The 12,460-nt window shown below is 46.2% G+C and overlaps 1 protein-coding gene across 3 annotated transcripts in view; it reads left to right on the forward strand.

Annotated features, from left to right (window-relative positions):
* The window catches only part of LOC135061454 (uncharacterized), a 556,703-nt gene that overhangs the window by 189,396 nt on the left and 354,847 nt on the right, over positions 1 to 12,460 (forward strand). The gene's annotated exons all lie outside the window — the stretch shown is intronic.

Raw genomic sequence — 12,460 nt, forward strand, 5'->3', positions numbered from 1 at the left:
GTGTGATAAGGAGGTTAAACTTTATTAATTGGGTCTTATTAACCCATAATTTTCCCAGCAACTGCAGTGGTGGGAATCAGTGAGTGCAATTTTTTCTGATTCTCTAAAGTCCATATATTTGTATTTCTTTTTATATTTCTCTGACGTCCTAAGTGGATGCTGGGGACTCCGTAAGGACCATGGGGAATAGCGGCTCCGCAGGAGACAGGGCACAAAAGTAAAAGCTTTAGGATCAGGTGGTGTGCACTGGCTCCTCCCCCTATGACCCTCCTCCAAGCCTCAGTTAGGTTTTTGTGCCCGGCCGAGAAGGGTGCAATCTAGGTGGCTCTCCTAAAGAGCTGCTTAGAGTAAAAGTTTTGTTAGATTTTTTATTTTCAGTGAGTCCTGCTGGCAACAGGCTCACGGCAACGAGGGACTCAGGGGAGAAGAAGTGAACTCACCTGCGTGCAGGATGGATTGGCTTCTTAGGCTACTGGACACTAGCTCCAGAGGGACGATCACAGGTACAGCCTGGATGGGTCACCGGAGCCGCGCCGCCGACCCCCTTGCAGATGCCGAAGAGAGAAGAGGTCCAGAAACCGGCGGCTGAAGACTTCTCAGTCTTCATGAGGTAGCGCACAGCACTGCAGCTGTGCGCCATTGCTCTCAGCACACTTCACACCAACGGTCACTGAGGGTGCAGGGCGCTGGGGGGGGCGCCCTGGGCAGCAATGAAAGTACCTATGCTGGCTAAAAATACATCACATATAGCCTCTGGGGCTATATGGATGTATTTAACCCCTGCCAGGTTGTCAGAAAAACGGGAGAAGAAGCCCGCCGAAAAGGGGGCGGGGCCTATTCTCCTCAGCACACAGCGCCATTTTCCTACACAGCTCCGCTGCTAGGAAGGCTCCCAGGCTCTCCCCTGCACTGCACTACAGAAACAGGGTTAAAACAGAGAGGGGGGGCATTTTATGTGGCGATATTATTATATATTAAGATGCTATAAGGGAAAACACTTATATAAGGTTGTCCCTGTATAATTATAGCGTTTTGGTGTGTGCTGGCAAACTCTCCCTCTATCTCCCCAAAGGGCTAGTGGGGTCCTGTCCTCTATCAGAGCATTCCCTGTGTGTGTGCTGTGTGTCGGTACGTGTGTGTCGACATGTATGAGGACGATGTTGGTGAGGAGGCGGAGCAATTGCCTGTAATGGTGATGTCACTCTCTAGGGAGTCGAAACCGGAATGGATGGCTTATTTAGGGAATTACGTGATAATGTCAACACGCTGCAAGGTCGGTTGACGACATGAGACGGCCGGCAAACCAATTAGTACCTGTCCAGGCGTCTCAAACACCGTCAGGGGCTTTAAAACGCTCATTACCTCAGTCGGTCGACACAGACACGGACACTGACTCCAGTGTCGACGGTGAAGAAACAAACGTATTTTCCATTAGGGCCACACGTTACATGTTAAGGGCAATGAAGGAGGTGTTACATATTTCTGATACTACAAGTACCACAAAAAAGGGTATTATGTGGGGTGTGAAAAAACTACCTGTAGTTTTTCCTGAATCAGATAAATTAAATGAAGTGTGTGATGATGCGTGGGTTTCCCCCGATAGAAAATTATTGGCGTTATACCCTTTCCCGCCAGAAGTTAGGGCGAGTTGGGAAACACCCCCTAGGGTGGATAAGGCGCTCACACGCTTATCAAAACAAGTGGCGTTACCGTCTCCAGATACGGCCGCCCTCAAGGAGCCAGCTGATAGGAGGCTGGAAAATATCCTAAAAAGTATATACACACATACTGGTGTTATACTGCGACCAGCGATCGCCTCAGCCTGGATGTGCAGCGCTGGGGTGGCTTGGTCGGATTCCCTGACTGAAAATATTGATACCCTTGACAGGGACAGTATTTTATTGACTATAGAGCATTTAAAGGATGCATTTCTATATATGCGAGATGCACAGAGGGATATTTGCACTCTGGCATCAAGAGTAAGTGCGATGTCCATGTCTGCCAGAAGATGTTTATGGACACGACAGTGGTCAGGTGATGCAGATTCCAAACGGCACATGGAAGTATTGCCGTATAAAGGGGAGGAGTTATTTGGGGTCGGTCCATCGGACCTGGTGGCCACGGCAACAGCTGGAAAATCCACCTTTTTTACCCCAAGTCACATCTCAGCAGAAAAAGACACCGTCTTTTCAGCCTCAGTCCTTTCGTCCCCATAAGGGCAAGCGGGCAAAGGCCAGTCATATCAGCCCAGGGGTAGAGGAAAGGGAAGAAGACTGCAGCAGGCAGCCCCTTCCCAGGAACAGAAGCCCTCCACCGCTTCTGCCAAGTCCTCAGCATGACGCTGGGGCCGTACAAGCGGACTCAGGTGCGGTGGGGGGTCGTCTCAAGAGTTTCAGCACGCAGTGGGCTCACTCGCAAGTGGACCCCTGGATCCTACAAGTAGTATCCCAGGGGTACAGATTGGAAATTCGAGACGTCTCCCCCTCGCAGGTTCCTGAAGTCTGCTTTACCAACGTCTCCCTCCGACAGGGAGGCAGTATTAGAAACAATTCACAAGCTGTATTCCCAGCAGGTGATAATCAAAGTACCCCTCCTACAACAAGGAAAGGGGTATTATTCCACACTATTTGTGGTACTGAAGCCAGACGGCTCGGTGAGACCTATTCTAAATCTGAAATCTTTGAACACTTACATACAAAGGTTCAAATCAAGATCGAGTCACTCAGAGCAGTGATAGCGAACCAGGAAGAAGGGGACTATATGGTGTCCCTGGACATCAAGGATGCTTACCTCCATGTCCCAATTTGCCCTTCTCACCAAGGGTACCTCAGGTTCGTGGTACAGAACTGTCACTATCAGTTTCAGACACTGCCGTTTGGATTGTCCACGGCACCCCGGGTCTTTACCAAGGTAATGGCCGAAATGATGATTCTTCTTCAAAGAAAAGGCGTCTTAATTATCCCTTACTTGGACGATCTCCTGATAAGGGCAAGGTCCAGAGAACAGTTGGAGGTCGGAGTAGCACTATCTCAAGTAGTTCTACGACAGCACGGGTGGATTCTAAATATTCCAAAATCGCAGCTGATTCCGACGACACGTCTGCTGTTCCTAGGGATGATTCTGGACACAGTCCAGAAAAAGGTGTTTCTCCCGGAGGAGAAAGCCAGGGAGTTATCCGAGCTAGTCAGAAACCTCCTAAAACCAGGCCAAGTGTCAGTGCATCAATGCACAAGAGTCCTGGGAAAAATGGTGGCTTCTTACGAAGCGATTCCATTCGGCAGATTTCACGCAAGAATTTTTCAGTGGGATCTGCTGGACGAATGGATCGGATCGCATCTTCAGATGCATCAGCGGATAATCCTGTCTCCAAGGACAAGGGTGTCTCTTCTGTGGTGGCTGCAGAGTGCTCATCTACTAGAGGGCAGCAGATTCGGCATTCAGGACTGGGTCCTGGTGACCACGGATGCCAGCCTGAGAGGCTGGGGAGCAGTCACACAGGGAAGAAATTTCCAAGGAGTGTGGTCAAGTCTGGAGACTTCTCTCCACATAAATATACTGGAGCTAAGGGCAATTTACAATGCTCTGAGCCTAGGAAGACCTCTGCTTCAAAGTCAACCGATGCTGATCCAGTCGGACAACATCACGGCAGTCGCCCACGTAAACAGACAGGGCGGCACAAGAAGCAGGAGGGAAATGGCAGCAAGGATTCTTCGCGGGGCGAAAAATCATGTGATAACACTGTCAGCGGTGTTCATTCCGGGAGTGGACAACTGGGAAGTAGACTTCCTCAGCAGGCACGACCTCCACCCGGGAGAGTGGGGACTTCATCTGGAAGTCTTCCACATGATTGTGAACCGTTGGGAAAGACCAAAGGTGGACATGATGGCGTCCCGTCTGAACAAAAAACTGGACAGGTATTGCGCCAGGTCAAGAGAACCTCAGGCAATAGCTGGGACGCTCTGGTAACACCGTGGGTGTACCAGTCGGTGTATGTGTTCCCTCCTCTGCCTCTCATACCCAAGGTACTGAGAATTATAAGACGGAGAGGAGTAAGAACTATACTCGTGGCTCCGGATTGGCCAAGAAGGACGTGGTACCCGGAACTTCAAGAGATACTAAGAAGGGACTTGCTTCAGCAAGGATCATGTCTGTTCCAAGACTTACCGCGGCTGCGTTTGACGGCATGGCGGTTGAACGCCGGATCCTAAGGGAAAAAGGCATTCCGGAAGAGGTCATCCCTACCCTGGTCAGAGCCAGGAAGGAGGTGACCGCACAACATTATCACCGCATTTGGCGAAAATATGTTGCATGGTGTGAGGCCAAGAAGGCCCCCACGGAGGAATTTCAACTCGGTCGATTCCTGCATTTCCTACAAACAGGAGTGTCTATGGGCCTCAAATTGGGGTCCATTAAGGTTCAAATTTCGGCCCTGTCGATTTTCTTCCAGAAAGAATTGGCTTCAGTTCCTGAAGTCCAGAAGTTTGTCAAGGGAGTACTGCATATACAACCCCCTTTTGTGCCTCCAGTGGCACTGTGGGATCTCAACGTAGTTCTGGGATTCCTCAAATCACATTGGTTTAAACCGCTCAAATCTGTGGATTTGAAATATCTCACATGGAAAGTGACCATGCTGTTGGCCCTGGCCTCGGCCAGGCGAGTGTCAGAATTGGCGGCTTTGTCTCACAAAAGCCCATATCTGATTGTCCATTCGGACAGGGCAGAGCTGCGGACTCGTCCCCAGTTTCTCCCTAAGGTGGTGTCAGCGTTTCAACTGAACCAGCTTATTGTGGTACCTGCGGCTACTAGGGACTTGGAGGACTCCAAGTTGCTAGATGTTGTCAGGGCCCTGAAAATATAGGTTTCCAGGACGGCTGGAGTCAGGAAAACTGACTTGCTGTTATCCTGTATGCACCCAACAAACTGGGTGCTCTTGCTTCTAAGCAGACGATTGCTAGTTGGATGTGTAGTACAATTCAGCTTGCACATTCTGTGGCAGGCCTGCCACAGCCAAAATATGTAAATGCCCATTCCACAAGGAAGGTGGGCTCATCTTGGGCGGCTGCCCGAGGGGTCTCGGCTTTACAACTTTGCCGAGCTGCTACTTGGTCAGGGGCAAACACGTTTGCAAAATTCTACAAATTTGATACCCTGGCTGAGGAGGACCTGGAGTTCTCTCATTCGGTGCTGCAGAGTCATCCGCACTCTCCCGCCCATTTGGGAGCTTTGGTATAATCCCCATGGTCCTTACGGAGTCCCCAGCATCCACTTAGGACGTCAGAGAAAATAAGAATTTACTTACCGATAATTCTATTTCTCGTAGTCCGTAGTGGATGCTGGGCGCCCATCCCAAGTGCGGATTGTCTGCAATACTTGTACATAGTTATTGTTACAAAAATCGGGTTATTATTGTTGTGAGCCATCTTTTCAGAGGCTCCGCTGTTATCATGCTGTTAACTGGGTTCAGATCACAGGTTGTATAGTGTGATTGGTGTGGCTGGTATGAGTCTTACCCGGGATTCAAAATCCTTCCTTATTGTGTACGCTCGTCCGGGCACAGTATCCTAACTGAGGCTTGGAGGAGGGTCATAGGGGGAGGAGCCAGTGCACACCACCTGATCCTAAAGCTTTTACTTTTGTGCCCTGTCTCCTGCGGAGCCGCTATTCCCCATGGTCCTTACGGAGTTCCCAGCATCCACTACGGACTACGAGAAATAGAATTATCGGTAAGTAAATTCTTATTTTTTAGGCATTTTTTTTTATACTGTACTTTTTATATGTGCTTATTAGTTGTATAGTGGTCCTGTTATATATTTTTTTCTTTTATTGGTGTCTACATTTCTGCGCTCCTTGCTTCTTTGAATATTCAGAATATGTTTAAGGAGGAACAGAATTATTGTTCTAAAGGAGATGATTTCTATATCATATTGTATTTATTGATAATGGATTGTGGCCAAATTGAACTTTTTGTTTAGGCTAATATAAGAGTCTTTTGCCCAATGACCACCCTATTGCATGTCCTTTTTGGCATCTATTTTGGCCCATCCTTCAAGTAGCTGTATCTGTGACCATTTGACATTGACATTTGAGGCCTGTCTTTCCGATGTCACGTCAGTTGCTTCAAATAAGGAAAACTGAAACTATATACAGTCTTCCCCATTTCTGATAACCTCTATCTGGATTATGGGAGTAGGGAATTAACAATAAGCATTACACAGGGCTATTAGCAGTGTTTATGTCTGTATTCTATGGCCAGGATGTAATGGGAGCCGTTAATGCCGGCCAGGAAATTATTGCACCACATCGGACATTACAAATGTGCGTATATTTCCCGTAACTCGGCCAATGTAACGATGTGCATCTATTTCCTGGCTTCAGCGTATCAGATCCGAAGTGTGACAGTATTTAGACTGGAAAATGTCAGATATTTTCAGACCAACCAAAACGCATCTTTTAGTATAGGAGGACCACAGTCAGAGAAAGTCACCCATTGGCCCCCAGAAGTTTCATGATTAAAGCATTTTACATCCGAAATAAACCCCAGTCCTCTAGGATGCACAAGCAGCTTGAGCTGATTTAAATGATATGCGGCATGGCTATATTCAGTGTGTAATTGTGACTGTACCTAATTATGTTACAGTGTTTGGCTATCGCACACAGAATATAGGCATGCTGCATATCATTGTAAACAGCAGGAGCTGCTTGTGTATCCTATTGGCAGCAAAATAATGGCGATAACGGCAAACATCAGACATTTTGTCAGGCTTCATCCGGGTGCGGTATGTTATGTCGACCTTCGGAATGTCAACTCCAGATTATCTGAATATCGATGTTCAGAATGTCAACATGGCTGTATGCCAATATGTGACGTTTAAACATGTACAACGTTGATTAGAAGTAATCCAGCATTAGAGGTCTCTATAACCGCATTATGCTACAGGGAGCACCATAATGCACAAATTAGGAGTTTCAAAGCATAAATTATTCCTAATACAGGAAAATACATCTAGCAATTATATATTGTTCTGCACACTGTTGAAAAATTAGATCTTGATGATGGATTTTCTTTTAACAGTTAGACTTTTAGCAATATCATATTTTAAAATACAAACCTACAGTACTACTGCTATATTGTATGACACAATTTACAAACAAATACACTTCTTAAAGTATTCATAATTAACCATAAATGGAAAAAAATAATAATTTGCTAAAAGGATTTAAAGCAGGGGTGGGGAACCTTTTTTCTACCAAGGGCCATTTGGATATTTATAAAATCCTTCGGGGGCCATACAAAAATGAGCAACTTAAAAATGAGCCTTCCCCCAGTCAGTAGTTATTGCCCCCAGTCAGTAGTTATTGCCCCCAGTCAGTAGTTATGTCCTATTAAATATGTCCCCTGTAGTTGTGCCCCATTAGATATGTCCCCTGTAGTTGTGCCCCATTAGATATGTCCCCTGTAGTTGTGCCCCATTAAATATGTCCCCTGTAGTTGTGCCCCATTAGATATGACTTCTGTAGTTATGCCCCATTAGATATGACTTCTGTAGTTATGCCCCATTAGATAGGCCCCCTAGTAGCACTGCTTACACACACACACATCTCAAATTAAAAGAAAAAAACCAAAACACATTACTCACCAGCCCCGCTCCTGCTTCCGGACCGCTGCCCTCCGCCTGGCCGACCATTCCTCGGAACTATGGGAGAGACGTCCTGATGTCTCTTCCATAGCGCCACACAGCCGTACATGTACACTGTCTGAGCCGGAAGCCTGGGCTCAGGAGTGATCTCCTGCCTCTGGCTGCTGCTGACAGGAAGGAGACGGGCGTCCACCGGTAACACAATCTCAGCGGATGCCTGGCATCTCCCTCAGTTAGGTGAGCCTGGCCGGACCGGATCAAGTGGCTGTGCAGGCCTTATACGGCCTGCGGGCCTGAGGTTTCCCACCCCTGATTTAAAGCATCCAGTGTCTGTTTAGCGTAGTACATATACTGTAGATACAATCCGGCATATTTAATTAGTAGGTAATTGGCGGCTTTAATTCCCCCCCCCCCGGCATGGTGAAAGGATATTAAATTGAATAGCCTTTTTCCCGCACCTAAATTTGGGGGTTTACCATGCAGAAACCCATGTAGTCCACGTAACCTGCGGAATTAATGGGTTTTCCCTCACGTGTGAACCCCTGATTTCGCCATTTTCTCACAGACTTATCCTTGCAGCTCTTGAAGCTGCAACGTTCAGTCCACAATTGAGGATTCACAAATGGGGTGATCCCTGCTGATTGAATAGGTAACATGCTCAGAGTATGAGCAGTGCAGAAACATAGTACAACAAATAGGGAGTGAGCCCTAGGTAGATTATGCACAGGATGTGATACAGTCACACAGATTTATTAACCAGCAATTTTTAGAAAGTTATTTCCAGTAAGATACTCTGTATTCTATTTATGCTGGAGGTGCACCAGAAAGCAAATTACAATGTAGAATTTGAGCTAATGAGCAGGTAATAAGAAAGACCTGCTCCAAGAAGGCTTTCTTTGTGGTGCACTCTTTTGTTGAATTTGAAAAATTAGTTAATTAAAACATAACTTTTATTAAATATTTTCTTAAAAGAAAGTGTAACAGTATTAAACAATGGTATTTGTGAAGAAAGGAATAATACTTTTTATATATTACATTACATATATTATGTATGTATATTCCTTAAAGGAGTGAATTAATAATCAGTACTCCTTATTAAATTTTAGTAAAACTTTTTAATTGTAGGAACTGAATATTAAATATTAAATAGCTCAGTACGAGAATATAATACTTACATTTCCAACAAATTGTGGACAGTGCATTTCAGAATGAGGTTATATACTGACACATTGATGTTATAATAATATATATGGGAACCTCAATGGATTTTGTAGTATAAGTCACATGTGTCTTTTCTCAGAAATACACTGGTTACGTGGCAGCAGTCACATGAAACGGCGTGAGAGGTATATATATATTTTTGGTTTTTTCTTTCATAACAAATCATCAATTCATATGGGCAGCCTGCTTATCCAGGTGTCTCACTGGTTTGAAAGCAATAATTGCAACAGAAAGGGTTGATCTACAGGTGTTGTGTCTCGTAACCCTTTTGAAAGCAACAATTGTAACAGAAAAGGTTGGTCTACAGATATTATGTCTCATAACCCTTTTTATACATAAAGATACAATTTTTGTAAATTTGCCAGAATGAATAGTTGTAGCTGCAATATGTGGGAAAAACTACATATTATGTAGCAACTTCAACAGAGTGGTAGTAATAATAGTAGCAAGAGTGAAGGACCGTTCAGCCACAATGGTAACACTTTCAGTAGTATACGAGGAGAGCATAACTCCTTAATTCATATTCCACAGAGTGGTTGCAATAATGGTAATAAAGAGAAAGCCTTTAAACCACTATGATAGCACTCTCAGCTATACACAAAAAAATTCAAGGCCTCATTAATTCTTATTGTGCCCACAAATGGGGGAAATTATATCAATGAAAAACAGTTAGTAACATATTTGGAGAGACATTTTTCCCTTTGTAGTACTAGTTATAGAGCAATGCTGTTCATGGGAAAGTACCAAGGAGTTGTGCAGTATATCACAGTGTATACGTGACTTATCCCTTCTGCTGTTAGCCCATGTGTCAAAAATGGCAGTGAATGGGCATAATGAGAGCAGGATAAATTCACACACTGGGACAGAATATAGGAAAAGTAGCGTCGACTTCTGCTGTCCTCTGACAGACCCAAACAGCTCCCTGATGTGTAATCACATTGCAGGGAGAGAGTGGGAAATTACAGTGGATGAGAGGGTCAACTGAAATACCTCAAATAGCTCAGAGTGATTAATCCTCTCAAGACCCGCTATTAAGGGTGTTCTGTCTTGCTGCTTTCAAGGGATCTGATAAGCGCTGCTGACATGTAGCACTGCCCATGTGAGTGTGAGCGGTGGTGAGCGGACTGTGTGGACACGCTGCGGAAAGCGGCTTCTGCCCAGCCGCTAGTGACTGCTGCCGAGCGGCGGCTCACGTGTGCGCTGCACGTAGCCTAGCCGCCCTCTCCGGACGTACGTTTCGCAATGAGCTTATTCAGTCGACGTACGTTTCGCAATGAGCTTATTCAGTCGGACATTCGCAGTGTCCTGACAGCCTCTATTTAAAGCATTAGCCGGGCGTAGTTAATTCATTAATTATCAATAATGAATGGTATGATAGTTCAATTAACATAAAGTAGTCTGTTTCTTTTACTTATAAACAGTGACATTAGGGATAACCACTATGTTGGTTGATGCAATCAAGATATTAATCAATAACCTTAATTTCTCTATCGTCCTAGTGGATGCTGGGGTTCCTGAAAGGACCATGGGGAATAGCGGCTCCGCAGGAGACAGGGCACAAAAAGTAAAGCTTTTTCAGATCAGGTGGTGTGCACTGGCTCCTCCCCCTATGACCCTCCTCCAGACTCCAGTTAGATTTTTGTGCCCGGCCGAGAAGGGTGCAATCTAGGTGGCTCTCCTAAAGAGCTGCTTAGAAAAAGTTTAGCTAGGTTTTTTATTTTACAGTGATTCCTGCTGGCAACAGGATCACTGCAGCGAGGGACTGAGGGGAGAAGGAGTCAACTCACCTGCGTGCAGGATGGATTGGCTTCTTGGCTACTGGACATCAAGCTCCAGAGGGACGATCACAGGTACAGCCTGGATGGTCACCGGAGCCGCGCCGCCGGCCCCCTTGCAGATGCTGAAGTCAGAAGAGGTCCAGAATCGGCGGCTGAAGACTCCTGCAGTCTTCTAAAGGTAGCGCACAGCACTGCAGCTGTGCGCCATTTTCCTCTCAGCACACTTCACACGGCAGTCACTGAGGGTGCAGGGCGCTGGGAGGGGGGCGCCCTGGGAGGCAAATGAATACCTATAAAGGCTAAAAATACCTCACATATAGCCCCTAGAGGCTATATGGAGATATTTAACCCCTGCCTGATTTTTCTAAATAGCGGGAGACGAGCCCGCCAGAAAAGGGGCGGGGCCTATCTCCTCAGCACACGGCGCCATTTCCTCTCACAGCTCCGCTGGTCAGGACGGCTCCCAAGTCTCTCCCCTGCACTGCACTACAGAAACAGGGTAAAACAGAGAGGGGGGGGGAAATTTATGGCGATATTTTGATATAACAAAGCAGCTATAAGGGAGCACTTATTATAAGGCTATCCCTGATATATATATAGCGCTTTTGGTGTGTGCTGGCAAACTCTCCCTCTGTCTCCCCAAAGGGCTAGTGGGTCCTGTCTTCGTTAGGAGCATTCCCTGTGTGTCTGCTGTGTGTCGGTACGTGTGTGTCGACATGTATGAGGACGATATTGGTGTGGAGGCGGAGCAATTGCCAAATATGAGGATGTCACCCCCTAGGGAGTCGACACCAGAATGGATGCCTTTATTTATGGAACTACGGGATAGTGTCAACACGCTAAAGCAGTCGTTTGACGACATGAGGCGGCCGGACAATCAATTAGTGCCTGTCCAGGCGACTCAAACACCGTCAGGGGCTGTGACACGCCCTTTGCCTCAGTCGGTCGACACAGACCCAGACGCAGGCACTGACTCCAGTGGTGACGGTGACGATTCAACCGTATTTTCCAGTAGGGCCACACGTTATATGATTTTGGCAATGAAGGAGGCGTTACATTTAGCTGATACTACAGGTACCACTAAACAGGGTATTATGTGGGGTATGAAAAAACTACCTATAGTTTTTCCTGAATCAGAAGAATTAAATGACGTGTGTAATGAAGCGTGGGTTGCCCCTGATAAAAAGCTGATAATTTCAAAGAAATTATTGGCATTATACCCTTTCCCGCCAGAGGTTAGGGAGCGCTGGGAAACACCTCCTAGGGTGGACAAGGCGCTAACACGTTTATCTAAACAAGTGGCGTTACCCTCTCCTGAGACGGCCGCACTTAAAGATCCATCAGATAGGAGGATGGAAAATATCCAAAAAAGTATATACACACATGCAGGTGTTATACTACGACCAGCTGTAGCGACTGCCTGGATGGGCAGTGCTGGGGTAGTTTGGTCAGAGTCCCTGATTGAAAATATTGATACCCTGGACAGGGACAATATTTTACTGTCATTAGAACAAATAAAGGATGCATTTCTTTATATGCGTGATGCACAGAGGGATATCTGCACACTGGCATCACGGGTAAGTGCTATGTCCATTTCGGCCAGAAGAGCTTTATGGACGCGACAGTGGACAGGCGATGCGGATTCAAAACGGCATATGGAAGTTTTACCGTATAAAGGGGAGGAGTTATTTGGAGTCGGTCTATCAGATTTGGTGGCCACGGCTACAGCCGGGAAATCCACCTTTCTACCTCAAGTCACTCCCCAACAGAAAAAGGCACCGACTTTTCAACCGCAGCCCTTTCGTTCCTTTAAAAATAAGAGAG

Source organism: Pseudophryne corroboree, chromosome 1 (assembly GCF_028390025.1).
Source record: "Pseudophryne corroboree isolate aPseCor3 chromosome 1, aPseCor3.hap2, whole genome shotgun sequence".
Taxonomy (NCBI): domain Eukaryota; kingdom Metazoa; phylum Chordata; class Amphibia; order Anura; family Myobatrachidae; genus Pseudophryne; species Pseudophryne corroboree.